Genomic DNA, 18,062 nt, shown 5'->3' on the forward strand with positions numbered 1-18,062 from the left:
CTTGTGTAGAAAACATATAATTTGATTCGTGGTCAAATATATGTAAAATTACAGGTTGTCCTAAAATAAATATAAATCAAAGAGTATATGGAAAATGCGGTCAAGTTTGAGTGCAGAAACCTTTTTAAGAAACCAGATTTAACTGTTGACTATCCTTTGCAAAAGTAAAACATTCGGTATACAATTTGTGTTTTATATAATGTAACATTACATAATCCATTTTTGATTTAGAAGTGACCGCTTTCATCGACAGTCAAATTGCAGGTCACCTACTTCAAGCAGATAACACTTCTGACAACATTTGTTTTATAAAAGGATTTCATCAAGGCAGTGGATACCAGGCCAATGCCATTTACTGTAGGAGCAAATAGCAATGGATTCTGTTTACACCAGCAATCTCAAACTTCATTCCTGGAGGGCCACAGCTCTGCAGTTTAGTTCCAACCAGCGCCAACTCATGGTGCATTCAAATCATGTGAAGTTAAACGCACATGAGTGGCACCACAAAGTCTTTATTACGAGTGGAAAACTCAGTTTTCTTTTGGTAAAGAATTTGACTCTCGGTGAAAACTAATTAAGGAACCCTGCTTTATGGGTTATCAGGATGAAATGCCACAAAATTCAAAATTCAGTGTTTAAATCCTTTTTTAACACTCCCAAACACCGTAAGGTTACTGTTGTACTTTGGGGTAATGTGCATACATACTTTCCAGATTTAAAAGAACAATACTTCATAACTGCTCCACCACAGCGACTGAGAGCAGAGTAAGTACGTAAATATTCAAAACATTGTTTTTATTACAGCAGGTATGCAATACAATTTTAAAATGTGTAGGACTATAATAAACATATATGTACTCTTATTATATATATCATCTTTTTTTCCTATTTTTAAACAGGAGATTTAAATATTCAAATAATAAATATTATTATATATTAAATTAAATTACTGTCCGAAATGGGCTAAAGACTGCGTTTCCTCCTTTGTGATGCATTTCCAGGCCTTTACTCAGCTGACTTCAGTTGTTGTCTGTTTGTGAGCCTTTCTGCCTTTAGTTTTGTCTTCAATAAGTGAATTGCACGCTCAGTTGGGTTGAGATCAGGAGACTGATTGGGACATTGCAGAATATTCCTCTTTTTTTACCTTCAAAAACTCTTGGTTTGCTTTTGATGTATGTTTTGGGTCATTTCCACTTGCACTATAAAGTGCAAATATGTATATATATATGTATGTATATACAGTCATGCCCACAAATATTGGCACCCTTGGTAAATATGATCAAATAAGGTTGTGAAAATTCATCTTTGTTGTTAATCCTTTTGATCTTTTATTTAAAAAATTCACAAAAATGTATAATTTAATTGGATAATAAGAATTTTAAATGGGGGAAAATATCATTATGAAATAAATGTTTTTCTCTAATACTCGTTGGACACAATTATTGGCACCCTTTTATTCAATACTTTTTGAAACCTCCATGTGCCAGTTTAACAGCTCTAAATTTTCTCCTATAATGCCTGATGAGGTTAGAGAACACCTCCCAAGAGATCAGAGACCATTCCTTCATCCAGAATCAGTCCAGAACCTTTAGATTCCCAGCTCCATGTTGGTGCTTCTCCTCTTCAGTTCACTCCTCTCATTTTTCGTAGGGTTCAGGTCAGAGGACTGCAATGGCTATAGACCCTTTTACAGTTGGTAAACAAGGTGACGTATTTGTGTGGGCGGGGCTTAGCTGGAGGCAGAAAGATTCCCCTCAACACTTGAACAAACAGTAGCTAGCGAGTTTTCTTAGCTTGATTTTTTAACAATGGCAGGAGAAAATCTGAATATATCTGCTTTATCTGAATATTTAAGGTCACTCACTGTCCGGGACCGCGATAATTATTTGAAAATGTTAACTTTAACTGACGGAACCAGATTGGTCGACCAGTACACAATCACTCATTGGATGGATCTGACAAGACTACCTCCGACTGATTGGCCTGACATCTACGCTTACCTGATAGAGATACCGAGCGTGTATAGTAAAGAGAAACTGAGGGCGTATAAATCCTTAGATTAAATAAAGAAAGACATTACAGTAAAATTATTATTAAGATGTAAATATTTTCTAGAAATAAAAATTCTGAAGACTGCAAATTAATTGGAAACTTTCTGTATTTGTTCTTTCCTAACCATGTTCTTAAATTCCGGTCACAATTAATCACAACAATGTATATAAAATGTTCTCCGTCGATTCTGGCAACCAACAACACAACAAAACGACATTTTAAGCTCCTTGAGTACCCGACCCTGTGTTGGTTTGTATTAGCCGCCTCCAGTTTTCCATTTGTTTTGCCTCCAGCTAGCGCCGTGACGTACCTGTGACGTCTGCGCAAAAGGGGTCTATAGCAGAAGCTTGGTTTTGAGCTCAGTGACCCATTTCTGTGTTATTTCTGAGGCTTGTGTTTGGATTATTGTACGGTCGGAAGATCCAAACATGACCCATTATAAGATTTCTAACAGAGTCAGTCACTTACTGATTTTTTATTTGTTGGTATTTAATAGAATCCATGATGCCATGTGTCTAAACAAGATGTCCAGGACCTCCAGCAGAAATATAGGCCCACAACATCAAAAATACAGCTGTATATTTCATTGTACACATGGGGTACTTTTTTTCTCTGTGTTCACCAAAACCATCTTGAGTGTTTGCTGCTAAAAAGCTCATTTTTTAGTTTAATCTGATCATAAAAGCCAGTCCCATTTAAAATTCCAATCATGGCTGATAACTGAATATGCTTTAGTTTGTTTTTGGATGAGCTAGGATAAGTTTTCTTGTAACCAATCAGAAAGCGAGGTGACGAGGCGGTGAGGAAGTACCAGCAAACAAAATCAAAACAGCCGGCGTATATAACAAATATAACAAATACAAATAAAGTTGATGGGCATTACTACATCCACAACTGCAGTCCACCAGAGTACATGGAAATGAATATATGAATGTTTATTTCAACGGTTATTAATCTGTGTAGTACGTAACAACATTTCTATGAGATAAAACAACAACTTATCTCCATATCATGACATAGCAAATATAGTCCATGCTCGCGTTGTCTCCACCTCTTTGACCATCGCCTTTTCTTGTTTTTCTTCTGTTTTTTTTCCGTTAAAAACAAAGCACAAACTATGGCCACTGCATCCTCTTCGTCCGCCATGATTGTTTACTCTAAAGTCACATTTGATCTCGAGGGATTTTGCGAGATTTCCCGTCTGACCTGGGAATGCTCGGGAGTCAAATCGGTTCGTGTGTGATGTGTTGATATTGCCGTGTGGCTGCACACCACACACGGAACGACCAAAACTGTTAGACCCGTGATTTTTTATCGCCGTGTGTGGGGTCTCTCAGGTTTGGAAAATCGGCCGACAATTTTTTAATCGTCCCGTGTGAACCAGGCCTTAATTATTGCCCTGATGGTGGAAATAGGAATGTTAACTGCTCTAGTTCTTTTCTTAAAGCCACTTCACCGATTTGTGAAGCCCCAATATCTTTTGCTGCACATCATAAATATTTTCTCTGGTTTTTCTCATTTTGATGGATGATTAAGGGGATTTGGGCTTTATTTTCCCTCCTCTTTATATTTCTGTGAAAAAGGAAGGCAGAGCTGGATGATTTCATGTTTATAATCATGCTGGAGTGCTCAAAATTGTGAATATGAATGGGAATATACTTCAGAGATATTTTACTCATAAGAATTTCTAGAGGTGCCAATAATTGTGTCCAACGAGTATTTGAGAAAAACATTAATTTCATAATGATATTTCCCCTCCGTTTTAAATTCTTATTATCCAATGAAAGGATACATTCTTGTGAATTTTTTAAATAAAAAATCTAAAGGATTAACAATGCAGATGAATTTTCACAGCCTTTTTTGATCATATTTGCCAAGGGTGCCAATATTTGTGGGCATGACTGCATATGTATATATATAAGTTTTTAAATTAGTTGTTTTTATTGTTGTGATTATTTTACTTTCTTTTATTTTAAGCACTTTATATTACCATTGTGTATGAAATGTACTATTTAGATAAACTTGCCTTGCCTTTTGATAATTAAAATTTAATGGAACCATTAAATGGAACCAAGAAAAGTAATGGAAAACAGAATTTGGTAAAGATAAATCTCTAAAACTCAATAAATTAGACAGGCTTTTTCATTAATCAAATTTTATTTAACCATTTAAACAGAGTATAGGAAAATTTAAACGGAAAACTGCATTTGTAAATAAAATGCGTTTCACAGGGCCCTATAATTATAATAAATTTTTTGTGGTAATAAAAATAGATGTAAGTGAACTATAGCCTTTAAAATTAATTAAAATACATATATAATAGAAATGCAACAATAATAGTTCAAATAAAATATTAAAGCAATAAATCATATGATTTTATTGAACAAAACTGTTAAAATACCTTATGTATAATTAACAATAGAGCATACTTCAGTATGGAGTTAAAGGTTAAGATTATAACTTTTTCGCTAGTATTCTATCACATTGTGAGTTTATATTAGCACCTTTTGTTGTTTTCTCGTGGTAACTGATAGAGCATTTGGACACGGAAGCGCTGCTACGTGACGTCAGACTTAACAAGCGAATAGAAGAGATCAGTAGATGATATTTCTACGTTAACCTCAAGAAACTTGAAAACTGACTGAAGATGCTGAAGTAAATTTTCCTGCCATTATGCTACTACTGTCAATGACGTTAGTTACCCTTTGTTAACGCCTTTACTGACGTAGAAACCACATGACAACAGTGTCGTGGACAAATGCGGAAGTAGCTTTGCGACAAACTTCAACTAGAAAGAGATGCCGATCTCGCTTGTGTTTTACTCGACAGGTGAGATGTTTGGATTCGTATCTTTACAGAAAATGAATGCTATTTTAATGACCAACAAGATTAGTATTATGAGGCGTACATGCCAAATGGGGGGCATTGCGCCTCTAGACCCACGCGAGGACGAGTTTGATCCATAGTCTGATCGCGACTTTGTATGTAATTTACTCGCGCAAATCGTTGAACTCGCGTTAAATCCATGATTTATCTTTCCGCCAGATTGATGGCCGTCAGTGGTTCAATAGAAGACAACAGATCCCATCATTCCACGCTCCTTCTTAGCGTCATTAAACCACGCAATTGTTGTTGTTTTGGTAGTGCGCCCTCTAGTGGTAGGTCATACAACCTGTACCTTTAAGCTTTGTGCTCTTTATCACGTAGAAGTTATAATAAATCTATATATAATTAAATCTGTACAGGTTTTCTCTAAAGTGCTGCACTAATTCTCATTTTTTAGATATTCCTGCATTTTGCTTAAAAAACAGCTGAAAACTACCACAAGATCAGTTATATAAGTGCTTTATAATAGTTGTTACTCACTGCCACATATTAAGCACTTTACAACTAACAAAATCTAGCTTTTGTAAATCCCTGGAAACTAACACTGCAATAAAACTTGATAAAACTCCTTGAATCAAATGAAATCCTCCGCATAAATAAAAGGAAAGAAAGTGTAGTTTAATATTAATATTCTTTCTTTGTTGTTGTACCATGAGCTCTAAAAGCTAAAGAAATCTCTCTCTCCTTTGTCTCCCTGTCTTGTCTCTCAGCACCCCCTCCCTCCTCCCTCTCTCATTTCTCGGGTCTCTTCTTTCTTCTCTATCTTTGGCCTCTTGTTCTCGTCTCTCTCTTCCTCTTCTTTCCTTTTTTTCATCATCTCTCTCCATCTCCTCCCTTTCTACTGCTTCCATTTCTCTTTCTGCATTCCTCCATCTGGTGCATCAGCTCCTAAATTTCCTTCCTCTTCCTCTTCCTCTCTACTCTACTCTCTACTAGGTTGGGTGGTGTTATGGAGGGTCTGCCCTCTATTGCCTCATCCAAGACAGAAGACCACTTCCAGGATGCTGCTGTAACCTCACCATCCTCAGTATTCACACCAGTCAATGGACATCATAGATCCTACAAAAATTTACTAAAATACCAAGTGAGTCAATTATATTAATTTGATTACTGCATTTCTATAAAACAGAAAAACATTAGCATGATCAAATCATGAAATAAGTCACATTTTGGGGTGAACAATTTTTTTTTGTTTTTAAATTTTACTTTATATTTTAGTTTAAGGTTTTCCCATTTTCTTTTAACTTGAGCAGAATGCGCAGAAATCAAGAAGAAAAATAATTCAGTAAGACCTTTAGGCTACTTGAAGTGTTAGTATGTGCTACATTCATTGTCAACAGCACCTTTATAAAATGACTCAAAACCTTTGATGGCAGCATAACACTTTCTAGTGAACAGGGCTACATTAGCCTCTCTCCACTTGATTAGGAGCTGAGTGTGTTCATAATTGCCAGTAAACATTCCATCATGAATATAATTTTAGAATGATATTAATGCTACATTGACAAACTGAGGCATACTTATTAACAGTAGCTTGCTATGTAGCCAACAAAATATTTACTAACTTAAATATTAAAACTAGACAGAGGAAAAAATATTGTCATTGCGTTTAATTGTCTAACTTGTTTAAACTTTCAACAATTATATTTTCATTTAAAAAATCAGTGTTAACAAGCTGATGTATAGCATTGACGTTAGCTCGATCTGTTTGTTAGATTGATGTGCTCCGTAATGATTAAAAAACATTTTACAGCCGATTTTAAAAATCATCTCATCAATTTACAATGTTTCAACTTATAATAAGTGTTTAGCTGTTTACTTTGATCATTTTAAACAAGTGCAATTTAACCACAGTGAAAAAAGTTTTTCCCTGAGGTACTTACACTTGTAAAGAGCCGGGTCTCTGGTTTTCCAAATATGACTACTCCCTTTCCTGTGGCCTCATGGGATAGTAAATTGTCCATTGTATGCATATGGCAGAATTCACGCAGAAGCAGTTGGTCATCCAGGTATGTCTTGCCTACTGTTTTTCACTTAATATGATTTCGGACATATAACTCGCCTCGCATACTGTTAAGTGCATACTATATAGTAGATTTCGGATGAACTGAAAGTCTTGTCTTGCTAAAATAATGATTCATTCCGAATTCCAAATTTCAGTCAGGCACTATGTTGTTTGGTTGTAATGCTTGTTGAGAAACTCCAAAGACAGACTTCATTCAAATATTGACGATAATAACACAAATACAGTAACAAGAGCTTAAAGTGCTTAAAAAATGGTAAACAGACTGAGATGGACATGAATCTCTTCAATAATTATGTTTGGCACCATTTATTTAAAAGTACTATGTCAAATAAAGTATTTTCTTCTAAACAATAACAAGTGCTTAAAGTGCTTAAATAATTAAGTGCTCAAAGTGCTAAAGAACTGAACTGCTAAACTGAAGATTAGAAGTGAAATCCAGGCTATTATCACTTTTTTTTCTGGGATAACTCGCATGTTGATTTGAAACCATCAGGCTAGTTAACGCTTTTTTTTTTGTCTTCTGCCAGTTTTATACACAGGGTGACCAGTGGCTGCGAAATTCTGATTGACAAATCATGTTCTGGTATAAATGTGCACAAACGTATTTTTTAATCGCAGACATGGTCAGTCATGGACAACAGTGTGTCAGCTAATAGTTGCTGCCAGCTAGAGACTTGCACCCCCGCGGGACCCAGCGCCACCGATTGCGGCGCGGGACAATAATTGATGGGTGAATGCAGATATTATTGTGTGCGGGTTGCGGGAAAATAAAATTATTTGCGGGACTCAAAGTGGAAATATCTAACAAAATAAAATAACTAGAAACAAATAGACCTTTATTTATAATAAAATAAAATAAAATAGACTTTGCGGAATGGGAGGATGCGGATGATACCATAGACAGCTACGTGTAATTAGATTCCAAAATAGCATATATTTAAGGGTCAAATTGGATGGATTAGAAGCACGCAGACCGGATGATGTCCTCCAGTGGTGGAAAAGACGAATTTCCAAGATTAAGCAAACACGCCATGTACTTTGCATTCCAGCTAGCGGAGGGCTTTCAGTATTTGCGGTCGCATACTGGAGCAGAGACGGATTAAACTGAAGCTCTCAACAGTCAACAACATGATATTCCTGCATGGGCACAAGTAGTCGTACAGTTTTTTTTTTTTTTTGTAAATTCAGTTTATTTTTATTTATTTATTTAGCTAAATATTTAAAATTGGTCTATTTTGTTATTGAGGAATAAGGATACTTTTGTTAAATGTTTGAAGGAATCGCGCAGGCCCCATAAGCTACTTTTCCTTTGAACATGAAATAAATCCAGGTTTATTATTTTTATATAATTTATTAGGCTATATAGCCTAATTATTATAGGTATATATTTTTTTACATTTCTTACTTTTTTACTGTATTTCTATGTTCTAATTGTTCTTTGTTCATGTTCATACTTTTAATGAAACGCAAATAAAACTAAACATTTGTTTATTTTCCGTTTCTTTTTTAATTTATATTCAACAGTGTATGCAATGTATTAAAAAAAGAAAAACTGCTATACATTTACCCGCGGGATTTTGCGGCGGGAGCGGGAGAACATCGTGGTAAGTTTGAGTGCACGGGCAGCGGCTCTATGACCGGAGTTTGGTGCTGCGTTCCTGCCAGGTTTTTGAGCTCGTCACTATTTCAAACCACGACTAACGACTTTGTACCATTCCAGGCAAGTCACGCCAAACTTTCTGTGCACAAGGAAATTTAGCTAGATTATTAATTTTATTGCAATGTTACAGTGTCCTAAAATGTAATTTTCAACATGTACCACTTGCATTAACACTGCATCCACAGGGGCTGTCACTGTTGTTTCGCGTGCTGTGACGTCAAAACCTAGAGTACATCGATCTAGTACGAGTTCACGGATGGGAAGTCACGGATTTGACTGCCATTCCAGTGCACTTTCCCGGGTTTAAGGTTGGAAAAACATGGGTTACAGGTTGCCTGGAACGCAAAATAAATCACAGCGAGCAAGCACTTTCTTACCGCTGCCGGCATACAGAAGCTTCCTCGAACAAATAATGCAGAAACAAGCCCAGGGCTCTCTGTTTCTTGCATCAACTGCCAAAAAGCGCCATTTATTTTTGAGTCCTTTATCTATTGCTAGAAGTCTAGGACAGCATCCCCAGCCTTCATAAACTTGTGCTCCATTTTTTTTCTCCGACAACGCTAACGTGATATTGACACATGGGCGTCAATCATACTGTGTTGCAAGGACACGCCCTTCTCTGCTTCTGATAGGCTTGCAATGTTAGTTAAAGCTGCGTTCCTCTCATATGATTGGTAGAAGAAATAAATTGGCTCGAAAATATTAAACTGCATGCGCAGGCTCTCAAATATTAATTTTTTTTTCCTCACGGCCACACGCCGGAGATCCGGCACGGTGCCGGAATACTTTAAGCCCTGTATGTCATTAATAACTTACCCTCATGTCGTTCCAAACCATTTATCTTCGGAACACAGTTTAAGATATTTTAGATTTAGTCCGAGAGCTCTCAGTCCCGCCATTGAAGCTGTGTGTATGATCTACTGTCCATGTCCAGAAAGGTAAGAAAAACATCTTCAAAGTAGTCCATGTGACATCAGAGGGTCAGTTAGATTATTTTGAAGCAGCGAAAATACATTTTGGTCCAAAAATAGCAAAAACTACGACTTTATTCAGCATTGTCGTCTCTTCCGTGTCTGTTGTGAGAGAGTTCAAAACAAAGCAGTTTGTGATATCCGATTCGCGAACGAATCATTCGATGTAACGGGATCTTTTTTAACCAGTTCACCAAATCGAACTGAATCGTTTTAAACGGTTCGCGTCTCCAATACGCATTAATCCACAAATGACTTGTTAACTTTTTTAATGTGGCTGACACTCCCTCTGAGTTCAAACAAACCAATATCCCGGGGTAATGCATGCACTCAAACAGTACACTGACTGAACTGCTGTGAAGAGAGAACTGAAGATGAACACCGAACTGAGCCAGATAACGAACAATAGACTGACTCGTTCTCGAGTCAAGAACCGGTTGCATCGGTTTTCAGATCACCAGTACTTTTTTCGGACAGTTCGATTCAATAAACCGGTTGAAGAAAACGGTTCACCGGTTCTTTTGCGCTCGACGTAATGGCATCATTTGCGATGATTGCCCTTGATTCAAGCCTTCGGTTTACCCGCACTCATAACATTAGCACAGAATCAGTTCAGAATCAATCACTAAAAGAATCAGTTCAGTTCAGACGCTCTGTGTGTCGGTCTGCTTCACGCTGAATCACACATGCGCAGTATCATCAGCTCCTCGGTTCTCGAAACAGATGCATCTGACAGAAACGGTTCTGGACATTCTTCAACTCTTGGTGACCGGTAAAAAACTATGAATGCTCATTGCATCAGCGGGCATTGTAGACTTTAAAGAATTTAAATATTAATAATGAGTGAGTGTGAGTACAGTGATATAAAGCAAGACAGTTGAAAAGACTTTAGAAAGACAAACCTCTCTCACTCTTCTTTTCAAAACCTTGGAGTAGTCAAAGTTGTTTTGCCTCACTCTCCAACAGCATTCTGGACACTCATACCAATATACCAGTATAGACAATACCTAACTGTGATGGCAGAATCAATGTGTAGCTGATACATAATATCATTTTAAATAGAGAAAATGTACTTAACACATTTTTTTTTGGCTTCATCATGCTGGCTATCCTCTGTTGGACTGGATCTGTATAAAAAATATACAAGATATCACATTTTATTAAACACTATTTCTGTCAAGACCACAATTGCCAAATATAATTGACAGTTAGCATATAGTTTGGATTGGTGGTATGGTTCTGTTCTGGGCAAGAACTCCTTGCACATTGATGCAGCCTAGAATAGAATCAAAAAAGCAGCAATAACACCCCTTAGGGTAAACAGAACAGGACCAACATAAATGTATTGCAGATATCATTAATTTATTTGAATATACAATATAATTAAGAGAATTTAAGTCTGATTCAGGGGTAATCAGAATACTATAATGACTGACGAGAGGTGGAGCTGGAGGAGGGTAATTTGCTCCTGAGAAACGGGACAGCTGCTGGTAATACTGAAAGAGCATATATATGTATACAGTAATAGGCGTCGTATTCCTATAGGTAAACTTGGATCAGCTGATGCGAGCTTGACTAATGTGACCTGCCAGAACTGACGCTATGCTTAATATATAAATACAGTAAGTTATTAGTAAAATATAAAGTAAAATATCTGTCAAAAGTTTGGACATGCTTTTCCAATCTCTTGGATGGGTAGGCGGGTTCAAACTTTTGACTGGTAGTGTATTAAAAAACATAGTTCTGTGATAACATACTTATTAACATAGTTCTAATAACACATTACTGACTATTAAGGAAATATACTTCACTTTGTCTTTTTTTTGCCTTCTAGCCCTGGGGTCTTGTGGCTTTTGATGAGCCTGTGGTTATTAGTGGTAGTGGCTTCTGGAGTGCCGTTGGTCTCAGTGTCAGTGGCTTCGGGAAGGTCAGTGGTTGCTGTGCTACTTGTGGCCTTCTTCTGTCTTTGAAAATTAACTTGCAGACAAGACAAACATCACACACAAGAAAAAATAAACAGTTTGCCTTAATCGGTCTCCAACCCAAGAACATTATGGCAAACAATTACATTTTTAACTGGTGAAAACAAAATAAAAAATAACAATTTACAAATATCCATAAATGGTACTCGTCTCACTGATCATGATAATGATCAGTGGTGTCTCTTAATGTCTGATCAGAGCATTCTAGATTTTCTGCCTACTTTTAGCTTGTTGACTTGGCTTAACTGCTAAAGAAAACAATTGGGTGATCACATGCTGCTTTATCCTATTATGGCTGAAAGGTAACGCTCATGCATCAATAGAAAATAATACTTGTGGGTTCACATTCCTTTGGGTTCCTTAGGGTTACCAGTGTTTTCAGATTAATCCAGAGCTTTTTATTTGTAAAAAAATAAATAAATAAAACGTACTCTTTAGCACAGCTTCATACATAAGTTTAACCCTCTGAAGCAAATCAGGATCCAAAATATAATCCCCTCCTAGTCTGACATTGGCCACCAAACTTCCTTTGCACTTCTTCCCCAAAAGTAGTATGGGGGGAAAAATCAAGGGCAGCAAGTTTGTCAAGCTGAAATAAAAACATTATTAAAAAAAAAAAAAAACTATGCACCGAATACAATAATTTAATTAAAAAATTAATTTCATGACAATTGTTTAATGGTCATATTAAATGTACAACTCATATCAAGGAATTCATTATTATACTACATGTTTCACCAGCCATGTTTCCATCTGCCATGCGGCGTGGGAAATGTTGTGTATGGGAAACCGCTTGGGTGGTGTTTCTTGGGACCCTGAGTCTTTCTGATCATGGCTCAGCCTCCGGAAGGTGTGAGGCCGGTAATGGCACCCATAGTGCCGAGGTCCCATCTAGGGGTGGGTTGTTTGCAGCCCAAAGCTTGTGGGAAACGGGGCGAGTTAGGGACAGCTTCAGTGTGGGAGGATCTCCTCGAGGGATCTTAATTAACTCCCTCCAACCCAGTTGATAGAAATACACCTGATTGATATTTTATACTTTTCGAAACATTTCATAAGTTCGCTGGACAATTACATGGAAACATGGCTATTGACTGTTAAACTTTACTGTGTTAATTGACTTAACTTCATAAATTCCTATTAGAATCCTGAACTTTGACCTAACCTTACCAACACATGGCTGTTATTGAGAACAACTGTCCTGTTGTTGTTTTTCTTGACTGACTTCTTCCATTATTTTTTTTTTTATTTTGAAAGTTGCATCTCTTAAGCTGCAGCTTTTGTTTTATATGGCTGTAGTTGTTTGCAAAGTGGGCAAGCCTTGTATGCAACACTTATTAGGGTGTTGCACCCTGGGCACATATTCATTAAACTTCCTGGCATCTCTAAAATGAAGTAAATAATTACATTAAAACCTTAATACAACTTGTTTTTGGAACATGATATCCGGTAACAAGAGGCATAATTATAACGTTAGAATTCTTTAAAACTATGTTGTTACTATAAACGGGGTTAGTACTACTGGCTAACCTAGCCACTTGCCAATGCCAAGTGTCACGTGTCACCTATTAGCCGGACATCCGCATATTGGGCCTAATTTATTTGTCCCATACGCGATGTCCCTTGTCCCGTTTATTGTCTGCTACACTGATATAACCACTGACTGATAAAACAGCAACAGCAGCAAGCACATGTAAAGTCATGTTTTTCCTATTTCTGTTAATAGGTGTCTGTATTTGTCTGGGGTTTCTCATTCCAGATTTATGCATTAACGTTAGGCCAAGTTATATTGTTATTACTGACACATCATGAGTTTAATGACAAAGAAATGCATCAATTATAACATTTAAGCAAACGTGATCATTACTTATTATGAACCTCGTAACTTACCTGGACAGAGCGCAATGAGAAATTAAATCACTAAAGAAATCACCCAATCGCAAAGCGGACTGGCTACGTCTCCATAGCAGCGGATGCTTAGGATCACGGGTAATGCTGGGATCCACTAATTAATTAAATTAAATTAGTTACATTTATTTTAATTAAATTACTATCCAAAATAAATCTCCGTTCTCACAATCGAAGGAGAAACAATTTAAACTGATGGTCAATGTTGATAAGGCTAATGGGTTCTGTAGATTACCGTTAGATTTGACACACCAAACCAACAGAAAAATGGTAACATAATTTAAAAAAAAACTAAACAGCAACTTTTAGAAGCAATAGCCGTAGCACAACTCTGCAGTCTCCTAATTAACGGGTAGAATATATTTACTATATTTTGACTGGAATGAATCACTGACGATTAGAAGCCTACAGAATATTAATAAATAAAACAAGGACAAAAGAAATCTGTTTGTATGTTTTTTTTCTTGTTGAGAAAGTGATTCATTAAAAAAAAATATATATATATATATATATATTAATTGTTTTATTTATTTATTTTGTTAATGTATTAAATGCAGTCCTGTTTCTTCTTTGTAAAAGAAGAAAAAAAAACATGTCACTCTTTAGCGATTCCAGTGGACATTTGTGTTTCAAAACTGTAGCAATACATACCGGGTGGTACATATATGTTGCGCTGCAAAAAAGGGCATAAACCGCCATAGACAAACTTAGAGAAGTGGCTCAGTTTAGAATGTTCTTCTGCGGGACGTGTACAGTTCTGTTTATTAACCGCTAAAGAGCCAAAACTTAAATAGTGCAATAATCACACACCAAAACCACAATGCTTAAAGCATGTAAATTATATGATTTTGTGACCATGCAGCACAACAACCTCATGTCAATGAGTAACTTTTTTCTTTTTTTTTTTAAATAATTTTTTAAAGATATTTGCAGTAAAATAACCCAAATATTTTAACCCAAATAAAACTTTAACTCTATGGTATTGCAACGTCTTTGGAAGTATACACAAACTGGGATAACTGTAAAGATATCAAAGATGCACCAGAGCTTCACGTAGGGTTAAGAGGTGGAATTACAGTAATAAAAATCCAAACTATGTCATTAGTCAACGAGGACGATGGGGTGGCACCAACCACGCCATTAGACAACATTTCGTGCCAATCAGCAGATTTGAGCAAGATGGATGGGAAAAGAAAAGCAACGTGCTATGGGATGAAAATGACCAACAAATACAGCTCAGATGAATACGGTAAGTAATGTTACTTGTAACATACCGATTTTTGTTTGGTGTATTTCTGTCAGGCTTGCAAACTGGGGTTGCCTGGGTGGAGTGAGATTTTGTTAACTCATTGTCCCGGTTTCACAGACTAGGCTTGAGCCTAATCCCGGTCTAAAATGCCTGTTTGAGCTGTTTTAACTGAAAACAGCTTCCACTGACATATCTTAAAATATGTCAGGGCAATTGTTTCGCACACCAGTAATGTTTTTTTTTTCATAAGGCACGTTTATAAAAGGTAATTTAGCTAAAAATCCTAATTGAAATGAGGCCTAATGGCTTAATCTAAACCATGTCTGTGAAACCATGCCATTATTTTTTATGTATTTAAACATACTGTTGAGTAAATTGCCAATATGCTTTGTTGTAACTTACTAGACTTAAACTTTCTCTATTAATGTTTCTTGCTATATAGATAACTAACTAATATTACCTCTGTTATTTACTAATTGAATAATGTATTTTACTGGTCAAATTTTTTTATTTTTTATTTTTTGCACTGTGTGGCAATGGAATATACCTCGTCTGTCTAAAGTTTCTAATTCAGAAAGGCTTTTATTTGTAAGTTTCAGCTCCATAGTTCACTAGTCAAGGCACTGGTCAGGGATCGGCCATTTTAAGGTATGAATCTTTTCAACGCAAAACCATTTGCACTGAAACGGTTTCTCCCTAAAGTTTCACAGTTCAGCTTGGAAACGGCATGTTGATGCGCCCACTGTGTTTCTTTAACAGTCATTGTGAAGCGTGGAATAATAATCGTTTAATCATTAACGATAACTAAAAAATTAAGCTTTACATTGTTCACATTATTTCAACTACTTTTTTAAAATGAACAATTATGTTTAACAGCTGGATTTGTGGTGGAAACCTACATTACCAATAAATAATGCTAAACAGAAAATTTGAGTTGTGGCCTTTACACATTTCGAAAAGCTTCAAATAAGAGCTTTTAAAAAGCCTTTATCTGTCTTTGCCTATAACAGGGATTGAAAAGATAGGCCTACTACTATATAGTACATTCTCTATCAACACTAAATGCAAGTTTCATTAAAAAAAGAACAGTTTTGAACAAGAACTGAGAAAATGGCATTGTCAGACTACATCCAGATCAGATTCAGAATGATGATCAAAAATAAAATCTTGCGGATTTATGAATGAACCACTTGTTTAAAATTATTCCTGGTCTACTGACATTTGACATCTGCCTGAAACATTACAATGCTCATGATAATGAATTATCATTAACTTTAACCCTGACTATATAACAGTGAATATGATCAGATTATGAAGTTCTGGAATAAATTTAACTGGTGTGGAATTTGTCACTTTATATCAGTTAAATTAATTACAAAATATTTGTTTTGGACAAACAATGTCCCTTGCTGGTGAAAAAATTCCTACCAGTAGACTTATTTTCTGTATATTTTGTGATTTAGTTGGGCAGCCTAATAATGTGAGACAAAGCCAAATGTTGAGTTGGCAAACCTGCTTATGTACGTTTTCAGGTGTTTCTTTAATGCTGAACTATGTTTGCTTCCCCCATAGTTGTACCTGCAAGCAAGAATGTTCAGACTGAAAATACAGCAAACTCATCAGAAGGCAGGTAATTCAATACAATTGCTGATGTGTAAAGTGTACTGATATATCAAACAGTATTTTGGTATAAAAAGTATACTCAAGTGAAAGTATACATACAGTGTTTGCACATTTTAAAAATAAATAAAATTGTGGTTAATTATTATTATTTATTTTTTTACAACCAAAATAACAAGTAGATTTACCCTAATAACTGTGATATGTGTAGCTATTTTCCATTACAAATATAAGCATGAAAAATATGTACAATGCATTTTTTTTTATGCAAAACACAAAATAATAATGTGGCTTTAATAAAAATATAATTGGCTTGCTCATTGAAGTTTACACATCCAACTACCTATCATATTTTAGACTACATAAAACCCATCTATTTTTTTTTTTTTAGCTCATTCATTCAGGTACTCCTGGGATGGGTTCACAAATGAAATGACTGGTTATGAGGATTGAAAACAGTTGGCTTTTGACATAAACACTTTTTCACAGTATGGAAATGCTAACATTAAAACTGTTTAAAGGGGTCATATGATGTTGCCAAAAAGGACATTATTTTGTGTGTTTGGTGTAATGCAATATGTTTATGTAGTATAAGGTTAAAAACACATTATTTTCCACATATTGTACATTATTGTTTCTCCTATATGTCCTGCCTTTCTGAAACGTGTCGATTTTTACTAAGCTCATTGGTCTGAAAAGCAAGGTGTGCTCTGAATGGCCTGCTATCCAGTGCGTTGTGATTGGCTGAATTCCTCAAACATGTGACGGAAATGTTAAGCCCCTCACCATACTGTGATGTGTGTCCCAGCACGATAACATAAAAACAATAAAAACCCATTACAAACAAGGGCATGCATGCAGTGGGGACATAACTACGGATTATTATGACTTATACTGTCTTTTTGCACATTGTGTATCACACTGCGTAAACACAAAATCATCTCTGTATTTGTGATCGGAGAAAAAACAAACAAGCAGTACTACTCTACACTGCTCAAAACTCAAGTTTGAATCATCAGTGGAACAATCTTTAAATATATAAACGTACTTACAGACTGTGAGTCTGAAGATTCAGACTGTCCTTGCAAAGTCGTAATTGCCACACGCATTGTAGGCTAATCTCGCAGGAAACAGCCTTTGTCCTCCGCAAAATTTCTTGCACACATGAATATGTGGGTTGAACTGTTCTGGAACAGTGTTGAAATAGAACTTAACCACTGATTTCCAGTTATGTCCTCTTTTGGAAGACCAAACAAAGTAGTTTTAAGCCTTCTCTCTTTGCGTGAACATTTGGGTGGCGTTATGCAAATCTTCCCACATCGTGATGTAGAGCAGTGGGGGGGGGTGTTAGAACGAGACGTTTTCAGAGGGTGTGGATGAGTCAATTCACAAGGTCTGGAATGGATGCTCCCACATATGAAAACAGCTGTGGTGTCTAATCCTTTCCCTGTAGTATGCTCATTTGACACAGTAGTCCGATGCTTGCTTCAAGGTACACATCAGTTCAATGGTGCATATGGATGTGGCCATTGCTTTAATGAGGGAAAAACAGCGCCAAAGGAAAGAGGACATGCCAGAGTCTATCCACCCACTGAGGCACCAAAAAGAACCAATGGCCATGCCATTGAATGTGAGCAGATGGCCACCGAGAATGATGTTGACCATGTTTATGGCGTGAAAACAGTTTCACCATTAGCCCTCCTGAATTTCT

Source organism: Carassius auratus, unplaced genomic scaffold (genome assembly GCF_003368295.1).
Source record: "Carassius auratus strain Wakin unplaced genomic scaffold, ASM336829v1 scaf_tig00214260, whole genome shotgun sequence".
NCBI classification, from domain to species: Eukaryota; Metazoa; Chordata; class Actinopteri; order Cypriniformes; family Cyprinidae; genus Carassius; species Carassius auratus.